The following is a 12243-nucleotide window of genomic DNA, read 5'->3' as shown; positions in this document are numbered from 1 at the left end:
AGCTGCCCCTATTTTTTCTCAGAGCTATAAATTTTGGCTCTAGTGCCATATTATTATGCCGCTAAACTCCCCCCGCCAACATCCACAGCTGATCATCAGCTGCCATAGGACTTCTCTAATTATTAGACGCAGAATTAATGTGATAAATATCAGAGCATATTCAAAACCAATTAAAAACAAATTTTATGAAGTTCTAAATATCTAAATGACAACATTTAAGATTCGGATTGAAACTAATTTCTAATATTGTAAGATGCTTACTTCCATGTACATAAGAACCTATAGTACAAGGTTTGAAGGCCATTACAGATTTGAGTTTCAGTGACAACTAATAAACATCCCCACACACAGAGAGAAAGTAAGTGGGCTGCTAATCTTATTTATTTAGTTATTAAGTTAATTTCATTTATATCAGACTGAAAAAAACACATTAGCATGCTGCCCACTTAATAGGCCTATGTGCTGCAATTTATATATTTCATTCACGTCCACAAACCACCTCCATGTTGGATTGGATATGTTGACAGTTCTTGGCACACCTGTGCCTCCAGTCATACATTTATTCCAGTGCTGACACAGAATCCTGCAGAGTTAAAACTCAGAGACAGTGGGTGATGCACCTTGGCGCTCACCATCTGTGAAACCCATTTCAGGAGCAAATAGAAAAACACAGCCAAAGCTACACATTGGATTTGACAGGATTAAGTTTCACATTGTTTATCAAGTGTTTTGATAGCTAACAGGATTTCATCAGGATGGGCGGGTAGAGGGCTGGGTAAGGTGACAGACCACAGTAGCCAAATGTCAACTTTAGGTGTTGAATTAGCGCTTTGACAAAGTGGGAGTGGAGACGGGGGACAGCTGTGGCTCTTGAGGATGACGCTGAGACCGATGGGAATGTGAGGCAGTTCACTGCTGCAGAAAATGATGGCTTGACGTCCTGCTTTACTGCTGTGTAAACCAGGGCGATGCAAATAACTTCATTCCTCCTGGGAATGTAATTCATACAATCAGTTGACTTGTGTAGCGATTGCTATTTATAATAAGTGAGAATGACATTATAGTGCTGGATTGAGTTCTCTCTGTTGTCACTGAGGTGCAGCGTTTAGCCCCGGGCTGGAGTTTATACTGTTGTATTAATAAAATATCACTTTTGTTTCTGTGTTTGTAAATAGAAAACTGCATAAAAACGGATTCCTATTCATCCGTGAGTGAACAACACATGTCCTGAGCTTTCACTGTGACTCACAAGGCTTTACCTCAATATGCAAAAAGGATCTAGGAGAGGACACACCACCCATTTTCACATCTCTTAGAGACTGTCATGCTAAACCAAAGGCTATTTTCTTGCTGCCAGTCACGCAGGGATAGGACTTCAAGGTCTGTCAAGGTTGAAAGCAAAAGATGTAGCCGATGTAAAGGCCTCTCTTCTTTGTTGCGCTTGACAACGTGAATAACCTTGCGTTGTCCTTTAATATCAGTATTACAAATGGGCAGATCGACCCTGCATGCAGAAATCATGCAGCGTTGAATTTGTCACACACGGCACTCTTTGAGAAAAGGTCACCGGAGCAGTGTGTGACACCCGCATATCTGGATCTTTCCTATAAGTGACAATGACATCAAGCTAAGTAATGAAATGGTTGGCAGAGGCACGGTTTTTGAAAGGACAGTTGTGTGTAAAATGTCTAGGAATTTTGCTACAAGCCCTGATGCACAACCCCCCCCCCCCCCCCCCCCCCCCAGTGCTGCTTATGCTGCTGCAGTCCCTCTGCACATCACAGAAGGGATCGATTTTAACGTAAGAACAGACTTCGAAGCATAATTATTCTCTCGAGCTGCAAATAGAAAGAAACAATTACGTAAAAATGTAGGTCGCACATGACAATCTTGCAAATGCAGATCATTAATTAATTATTGTGATGTAGAGGCTGCTTTCCACTTGTGTCTAAATACATAATTAATCAGCAGCATTGAAGCACTGGAGGAAATGTGTAAACAGAATTGAAATCAAACAGTGATAAAGTGAGGAATATGGGGAAAGGTGAACATTCAGCCTTCACAGTTTGTCAGTTTATTTTTCAGGATCTGAAAAATGGTAGCCACTATTATTTTGCAAGCCACGGTCCTGCTTCTTAGTTTTCTTCAGTAAAAAAAGGAAGTCAAGCAGCGTGACAACATTACACGGTTCGAGAGGATTGCTTTCCACTCTTGTGGACCTGAAGCTGAAATATGCAGGTATACTAAAATCCACCACAGGGTGAAGAAGAAGAAGAAAATGCATTCTTTATCCCCTCAAGAGTGGCACAAAAAATATAGACTGATAAAAAACAAATAGATTTTTTGCAGCGATATGCAAATGCTAAACTATTTTTAGCTTGTCAGATCAATGTAATACTGACAAAAAAAATCAATGGCTTTGAACTGCCGTCTTTCACAATATACACTTTATTGATCTTCTGCCCCATGTCTGAGAAAAAAAAAAAACAGACTCTCTTGTTAGATTGGTGGGTAATTATGTCTGCTACCACCTGTGTTATGTCAAAGGGATCAAATAGCCACATTAAAGCATGGCCTTGTCCCTGCCTTGAAGTGAAATCGAGGACGGATAAGCCCTTGTCATTTCTCCTGTTGGCTCTAGTTTCTCATGTTCAGTGCTGGTTCCCTGGAGACTGACGAGCTGGGATGAGATCCCGCTGTGAGACTTCTGCTCTAAACCCTTGGTGAGATCCTGTGCTGCTCCTTCATCCAATCTACTTCCCTCCAACTACAGATGTGGGGAATTAAGAGATAAACAGAGGAGAAATAATCCAATTACCTCTAATGGGCATGCCAGAGATGGAAGTATCTGCGGAGGAAGAGCCTTGAATCCTTGAAAAGCCTCTTCTAATTAGTGAAGCGGTGTTGCAGTGTTTACAAGAAGACACTTCCAAGGTGAGTTACGGACAAAGGCATGCAACATTTTATGGAAAGCAGCTGTTAAGTAGCAGCTCAGCTGTTCTGCAATATTAGAGCCCTGAAGTGGATTTTTCTTTTTATCTTTTCATATCTTCTCAGAATATTTGTGTTGACTGTTGTGGCATTTTTGCAATGATTGAAGTTCACTTGTCATTCTGACAATGTGATAAGGGTTATGACATCTTTTTTTTTTTGCCTATTCGCCTTCTGTTATCACCAAACTATATATTTAAAAAGAATAATTGGAAACACTTTCTGTGAAAAGCACATCCGTGGTCCTCTATGGGAGCATTCACAGTGAAATGTAATGCATTCATGATGTTTTATGACGACACTAATAAACACACAAAATGCTTCCTAGTACACTGTACAGTCATTAAACATTATAGATGGAACATATAATGAAGTAATAAATTATATGGTCTAGTGTTTATGGATGCTCTTGATTAGTTATAAAGTAGAGGCTTACTGATGGGGCTTTTAATGCTTAATGACCACCTAAACTCACCAGTACACACCTCAACAACATCACTCAAGGTTCCATTTGTAAAGCAGGTAAAGTGTACCTGCATAGTAGTGTCTAACACAATAATCACTTATGCACCAGCATATAATATTTAATAGCAATTTTACCTTTGTGGACTATTCCAGTGTGCTATGAGTCCTCACAGTTTATTGTTAAGCTGTTTATTGGTGACTGGTCAAAATGTATTATTAGACTCAGATTTATAACAAGTCAAGAGCACCTATCAGACACTTGAATATTATTCATTATTCATTATTCATTACAAGACACATGGTTTGTCATAACTGTTAATATATTGCATCAAAAAGCATTAAGAGTAGTTGAAAAGCATTACAAATTCATTATAGTGGACTATAATAGTGATAATACCTATATCTGTATATTTGTCATACATTATCATTTTATGTATTGAAATTTTGACCCATGCTTTCCTTAATTGTAAGGTTTATACAGTATGTAAAAGAAAAACTGTTATCCAACAGAAAGACAAACAAGCAACTCTGTGAGTGGATATGTAGGCTGAGGCTAACATGCTAACAAGAAAAAATCATAGCAAACAGATGTTTAGAAAGTCTAATGTTTTCACATCTAATGTTAGGTACAGCTTGGGACAAATTCATAGAATGACATTGATAATGCGGTGGAGCTGGAAGAAAAGGTAAGGGATCAACAATTTCAGAACCCATCATCTATCATCTGATGACCATTTAGTCTCTTGCGTGGCAGACAATATTTCTCGGCTACCAGTGTAGCCAGCAGATATCCAGATAACTGATCACTTATAACAGCACAATGCTTTATGACTCATTAAGACACATACTCCTTCACAGTACAGCTTGCAACTTGAGATGCAAGAATGGATGTCCACTGCTAATCTCTGAAAACACATATCTGCATATACATTTTTCTTACAGCTAATACAGAGTCAGATCCTGATCAGACGGATCAGCTGATGGGCTGAGAGATTGCATTTTGACTCATGCATTCCACCTCTGTTGCTACACAAACTGTAATCCAAAGCCAACAATGTGATTGGTTAATATGACTTGGACACTTTAAACCAATTTGTCCCTCGCCTACAGATTTTGCTTTCATATGCAGAATTTTTTTTATAGAGGGCTCAACAAAGTGATTACAGTTTATCTTGAGGAGGATATATATATTAATACCACATTTCGTGATAATCTATTAAAATAGTCATTTTGCTGGAACAAATGAACCACAAATTAACCTAGTCACCAAGTGAACCTTATCCATCCTCAGTGAACCATGCATGTCTGTAAACATATCATGGTGTCTCCAAAGTGAAGCAACCACCCAACCAATAATTAGATCCCTTGAGCTGCTAGCATGGCAAAAGATGTTCGGGTTTGGAGCTGCAGTGTTCCTTCACTGAATATGAATCATTCATGACTAAACGTACGTTTGGCTTTCTTTACACCAAAGTTCCACATGTAAAGGATGAGGCTGGCATTATTTGGCTCAATTTGTTGTTGTCAACAACTTTCATTGGGGCATGTCCGCCTTCTGGTTTTTCAGATCTCATTAAGCGGGAGGTGGTCACATTCAGGGCTCCAAACACATTATGATCAGCAGCCATCAGGTAGCCCAATCCCATCTGTAATGCTATTAGGACAGCATGAGTTACCCAGGATGATGCACACATCATTAGCTTCTATGCAAATCTCAAGCTACAGGAAGGTAAGCAGAGACCAGGACGGCCCCCTCACTGACTACTCTACTAGTTTCTTTTTTAAAGACGTCTTGAGGATATCTCAATCTGTGTCGTTCCCCAAACCCCTTTCAAATGGCATAAAATACAGAGGCATGGCTTTTAAAAGGAATCAACGCTTCAAGTTTCAACAAGTCTTGAATGTATGAATTAAACAAACACAATAACATTATTTTAGCAGTTTTTACACGTTTGACTGAGGAATTGTTAATCCTTCAAAAGCTCAATAATGTTTTATATTGCTTCAAACATTATTGTTTGAAGCAATATAAAACATTAATGCGTCGTAGCTAAACAAAATAATGACCATTGTCTGCTGATAGCTGCAGTAATCCCACTTTTTAATGCTTTGCTCAAAGACTCTTTCTTGTTATGTTTGTGGGGATGAAAAGAGGATCAAGCTGAATAGTGAATTGACCATTTTCTCTGAGCTTTTGTCCTCCAGAGTACGGTGTTTAACATCAGAAATAATGACCAGTGAGTACAGCAGAAAAGAGCTCAGACAAGAGTTTTCTGCTACCATGGACGAACTCACACTACACATTCATAACAGTGTTCTCTGTGTGCTGAAATACTGTTTCTCTGGACCATGGCTTTCAGTGTTTACATTCTCACCAAACAATCCCAGTATTATTAACTTCTAACAACGCTGTAGCAGGCTTTATATTGACCAGTCTTTTTTGATGGCATAATGGTGTTTACTTGGTGGATTTTGAAAGTATTGTCACAAAGACAATTCAACCTTGCTGGATATTCTACACTGAGATAATGAGGTTATAATTAAAACATTATTAAAGCTGCACTAATCAGTATTTTTGTATTAACAATAGATAATTCTAATCTCTGTAATGTGAAAGGATATATTCGGAGCGACAAATCCACAGACAATTAACATCTGCGTCACTGTTCCCCTCAACTTCACAGTATATCTCATACACTAATGTCTTCAGCTCATGCCTTGGTTTTAGGTCAGCTTGTCTCTATTTGGTTAAGTGTTACTGCTCTCATCCTGACCAAGCTTTAAGTTATAATCTCAAAGTTCTCAGTTTTGTTCTATTTTGTCGGCGATAAAAGGCAATTGCGGGTGCATACGTCCACAGTTGTCTACGGTTGTAAAGCTTGATTTTCCTTGCTGATGGTCGCTTTCCTTGTTAGACTGTTTGCCTTCATCTGAGCGTCGAATTCGTGTCTTTTTCACTTATTTTTGAAGTTGTATCTGTAGTCATCAATCTTTTCTTTGTTTGTTCAGCCATAGGAGATTCCTGTTTACTCGCAACGCTTGCAGAGACTGGAAAAGCAGCCGCTTAGCTCTGCCTACCCTCTCTGGCAGACCAACCACTGTGAATTTTCCCGCGAATGTCGCCACAGACACCCAGTCCATAATAATACTATCGATGGCAAGTGCAAAAGCTTTCATCAGTGGGCCATAGGCTCAATCACCATTGTGTTACCTCATTCAGCAATATAGTGACTTAAAAGACATTTATTTTAAATGAAAGTCTTCAAGATTATTACTTTAATGCACGAGAGAGCTATTTTCAGCCACAAAGCTCTAATAAATCGACTGTACACTGCTATCAAATGGACTGTACTTATATAGCGCTTTTCTAGTCTTTACTACCACTCAGAGCTTTCACATTCACCCATTCACACACTGATGGCAGAGGCTGCTATGTAAAGTGCCCAACTGTCAACCACTTATCACATTCATACCCGCTGGCTATGCAATTTGGGGTTCAGTGTCTTGCCCAAAGACACTTTGACATAGCTTCATAGCCTGAGGGGGCTGGGGATCGAACCTCCAACCTTCCGATTGAAAGACTCTACCACTGAGCCACAGCCGCCCCTAACATGTGCTGCAGACAATGTTAAAGTAGTGTAAACAATGCAGTTGGATCACCCATTGCTGGACAAATGATCAATAGGATATTGGTTGGGCTCTAGTTCCAGCTTGTGCAGCAATCATTGAACTGAGCTGAGTAACACCTTCAAAATCAGCAAAACATTTCATAATGTGTAGTAGCCAGAAACACATCTCCAAATGAATGTTGATATTGTTCTGTCTGTTCAATACGAAACTTTTAGCTAGAGTGTTAACCATATCTACTTTATAAGGACAAGTAACATAAAAACTCATCGATGGTCTTGGCCCATAAACAATGTTTAAGGTTTGGTTACTTAGCCACTACTTCATCATCCGCAACCCCAACTTCCTAACTTTTAAATGACATTAGGTACGTAAAGGACACAACGCTTCCTGCATTGGCACGGGACATGAATTAGCCAAGACAGTAAACTGACAAGTAAAAGACGTCATTATGAAGAAAATATCCAACCAACCAAACTTAAAATTGCTAAGCAAATCAAAAAATGTTAAACATTAAATTAGACTCTTATTTCCGTTGTATTATCGGTAGTATTTCTCAGGACAAACGATATATTTGACAACAAAGCAACAGGTTAAATCGTTCATATGCTCCACAACCCAAATAAGGCCTGATTGCCTAGTGTTGTGCTTTAAATAGTGGATGATTAATATACAGACTCATGCTCTACCTTAATTATGCGATAAAACAAATCAAGACAGTGAACTTCTGTTTTTTTTTTCTCCTTCTTTTTTATTGTCTTTAGTAGACCAAATTTAAATCAGTGGAATGACTTCTTAAATGTATTTTCTCTCAAGTAATATTTCTGTGTTTAGTGAAGTCATTACTCATTCATGCCTTCTTTCCTTTTTAATCCATTTCCCTGCACTTTTTTTTATTTGAAAGCCCTCTTGAGTATTGACGTAAATTGAATGTTGTGACTAGTCAGTGTGGGGGCTGCAAAGATAAAAAAGACAAGCCAGGCAAACCCCGGTGTATCATGATATAATGAAAAGAGCTCAAGTGCACTGAGAAATTGAAAGGTTTTGCAATGCAGACTTGTCATGTTCTGTTGAAGACATGCTAAATTAAATACTGAAAAGGCATTACCCTTAAAACATTTGCTGTCTTGAAAAATTAAAGCTTGCCCCCTCTAAGCCTCTCCTGAAATAAGAGGCACTTCAATTTAAAAAGCCCAGACACAAACATGGCAGCCGGGACAAAAAGGTGCCTCCAGCGTGTCAGACGCCAAATGAAATTCTGGAAAGAGTTCATTAATTGATATGTAGGCCATGCAACCTTTGTCTTTACACTCTTCCTCAGACAGACACTGCAGTATAAGCTACGGTATGTTACTGCTGTGACAGAGATGACACAAATTTAATTCAAAGCAGCCATGTAAGAGACCGCAAAGTGCGAGCTCCTTTGAATGTTAATAGTGTAGATACGCACAGTGCTTTTAAGCTCCATCCTCAGGTCTCAGTGTAAGACACACTCACTCCCAGTGCGGGCCTCCCAAGTGTACATGTCAAACACACTTTGAAGTTCTTAGCAATCTGGCAAAAGAGCCTGTTAGTACCTCGGCTACACCGCTGCACTCCGGATAAGAAGTTTAGTCTGAGAGGAAAACAGACTGAGAAGGAAAACGAAGATAGGACAAACACCCATACACACCACCTCAAAAAAGGGGGATAGAAGGGGAGATGGGGTGTAGTGTGTGTGTCCCAGTGGTTTTGTTTTGTTCTATCACTAAGCCTCCTGCATACAACATTCTGTCTCCTGTCAAAACAGCAGTGGGGTAAACTTCCAGGAGGCAGCAGTGTTTATTGTCTGTCATCAGAAATGGCATGCGAGACATTATTATTGAGTTCAGTAGGTGAAAATGACTTATCAGTGAATGATATGACTTTGCTCAGTACAGTTCAAAGTTCATGTCTAGGTGATTTGTTGACTTTCCTTTCTAACGCCTGCATAATATCTAATCGTAGAATGTATACTTTTGTCATGCATTCTTCTGAAACCTGAAACCTACATTCACCCATGTCCACCCTCATTGTGACTACACCACCAACAGCTAGGTCTGTGGATGGTGGGTGTGTTAGGCAAGCAGGCCGCTAATGTAGCCTTACCTAACGTAGCCTTTAGCCTCAAGAAGACATGAGGCGTGCGCTAAGGGTAAGCACACTTTACTCTTCTTTATTCTACTTCACCTGAATACATACACAATACGTGGTTTAGAATCATTATGTGAACTAGAGGCTGCCTTTGTTGTGGTGACTAATGGAAATCCAAACAAATAAAAAGTAGAGTTTATTAGGTGTCGTTATTTAAATTACAGGGAGGTATTTATTAGTGTTATATTGGAGAAATGGCTGCATGGTGAAGATGCACACACATGCAACCACTCCATGTTTTCTCCAGAGTTGAGACTGAAAGTGCATCCTGTGCTATGGAAACAGCTTCTGAGAGAAATGTAGTGGTGAGACTTTTTTGTCAACTGCTGTGTTCGAGGTCAAGAATGAACTTCACTCTCAAAAACATTCTCCTTCCTAAAAAAAGTTCATCCTGTAATTGGAAGTCGCACTTACTGTGAATTCAGGACGATCTCGACAAACAGAAGCCCTGCTTTTAAAAACGTTGCTGTGATTCACATGGTTTACACAACCTTGTCTATAACTATCACATACTAAGGATGCCAAAATTGCTTCTTCCTTTTTTATGATTTTTTGTGTGCAGCATGTACATCACATAAACCTCAGCAATTTAAGCATGCTAACATACCAAACTAAGTCTTTGCTAGCATCTGATATTAAAATGTGAGCATGTTGACCTTCATGTTTCACTCTTAGCTCCACTAATTACACAGTCAAACTGCTGTAGACTTTTTTCTCTTAATCTTCAACATCAGGTGCTCCCCTGAGAGACAACCGCGTGTGATTTGGAAAGACCTTTACAACACCAAATTGTCATTACATTTCTGTTATTATCTAAGATTCAGATTACTGATTAGTCTTCTAAGCACATTTATGCTCATAAGGGCATAAAACCTTTTGATTACAACAAAGCCATGTTCTTTTCTTTAGCTCAGCCCTGAAGTACAAATATCATATTTTAAAGTAAGGCATTGCAGCCTCCACAGACTAGCAGCAGGGTTTTTATACTTTTTAATGGTGCTTCTGTTCAGCGTTGCTTTCAAACAAGTCTCTGCAAACTTTCTATGAACTGTGCTCTCCACTATAATAAACAACACGGCACAATAAATGTGGACTCAGAGAGGCTGAGACACGGCAAATGTCACACCATGCCAATAAGCCATCTGACGCCCACGCTGTGATCCAATGCCGAGGCACTTTCAGAAATTGACAATAGTGGACTATAGGAACAAAAACTACTCCGAGATCAAAAGTGAGGGCATCGCTGAATCACTTTTCACAAGATGACACAAAGACACAGCTGCTGTTTTAGAAGGACTCTGCAGGCTGCATTTTTGTCTTCACCCCCTGTGCTCTTAATGCTTTTGATTATGTTTTTCCATCAACAAGACGGATTCTGACTCCGCAGAGACCCTGCTCTCATCTCTCCTCAGATGCCATGTAGCTCTCAAACTAGTTTTACTGACTCTGAACACTTACTACTTTTGATGATATCCTCGGTGCTCAGTGTCCTCCTCTAGAGCCTGCCCGATCAATCTGCATGTCTTGCATGTGCACACACACATGCATAAACACACACATTGCCCCTGCAAGCATAATGTAATTGGACAAAGATTTGAAATAACATCATCTCCCAGAGGAAAGATAGTTTTCTCCTGGCAGCAGTGAATTGATAATCCACTCTGTAAAATACTCCTGAGGTCTTCACTCTCATGTGTAGCTGTTGTTGAATTTGTAGAGGCAGCGTACAGGGCCACAACACTCAATTCTCCATAACTCACGCTGCCTAATCCTAATTGCCAATGGCTGCATAGCCACAAAACAGCAAAATGCCAATAACACAATTAATTATGTGACATCAACTACAATTTATTCCTTACAGCATCCACAAATCTGGAGTAATTTGCAGCTGCAAGGCTGACTAAAAAGTTTGCTTTATAATCTTAAGAGTTTGTCTCCTCGGATGACTGATGTAATGTTGCACTGTCATGACAACAAAGCTTTCTCGCCTCCCCTATAATCTGTGAAAAAGGTTGCCATGTGGATTTCTCTCCTCAGAGACCATTTTTATCTTTCCAGCTCAAAGAGTGATCATTTTTATTAGGCTGCACAGGAAAAGAAACTTGAGCATAAGCTACTAAGAGGAAGCGATACATACAAACTCTACCCTACTGTTGGATATTATCTGTTTGAGAAGTGAAGGAGAAAAAGGATGAGTGGGAGGAGGTGAAAGACCCATCTTTGGAGGGAAGCCAAAAAACATTCCAGTCCATTTTTTCTCAGGTGTAATTACGTGTGCATCTGGTTACATTGAGAATGAAAGCAACACTTTAAACACTGAATAACAAAGGGCATGTAACCTCAGAGTCGACAGCCCTTCATGATGGAGAGTCTGTTGAAGAAGGGCGATAGAGAAGAAGCCTCCCCACCGGAGAGACGCCCAACAAACTGGTAATCCTTTTGCATTGTGAGATGAGATACTGTAGTTAGCCAAGTGACCTTGGCTCTATGTGAGAAGGATATTGCCAGAGGGCTGTACGCCTCATGCTGGGAGATATTGCTGTTTGGCGCACAGATACTGCAGCTGAAGCCCAGCATGCATTGCACTCTCTGTGTAAAAAGAAACATGACTCTGTTGTCAGAGTCTTTTATTCCAGTTAACACATTTTGTAGATGTGTTTCATGTTTAAATGTTAATTCCTTGGAAATGATCATTTCCACTGAAATAGCATCAATGATCAAAAGTAAGTGAATACATTGAACCCTTTTTTTCCCTGCAAGTCTTCATAAAATGTATCCATCTTTCCTAAGGATTAGTCCCAGAAGGTCATTTCAACATGAACACGTTGAAGATTTGATATATTCCTGTGTCTTAACTTTGGTCCACATTGATGACTTTAGGCAAGAGTAAAAATATTGTCTTGGCTTCTAATCTGTCTAACGACAAAATAATGGAAATGCTGACTGCAAGCTGTACCGCTTCTCTGGCAAACACCCTCCTAATTCACA

The sequence above is a fragment of the Semicossyphus pulcher genome, unplaced genomic scaffold (assembly GCF_022749685.1).
Source record: "Semicossyphus pulcher isolate SPU_LCO1_2020_fin unplaced genomic scaffold, fSemPul1.0.p SCAF_5, whole genome shotgun sequence".
Lineage (NCBI taxonomy): Eukaryota > Metazoa > Chordata > Actinopteri > Labriformes > Labridae > Semicossyphus > Semicossyphus pulcher.
Note: the sequence above shows the minus strand (reverse complement) of the source record.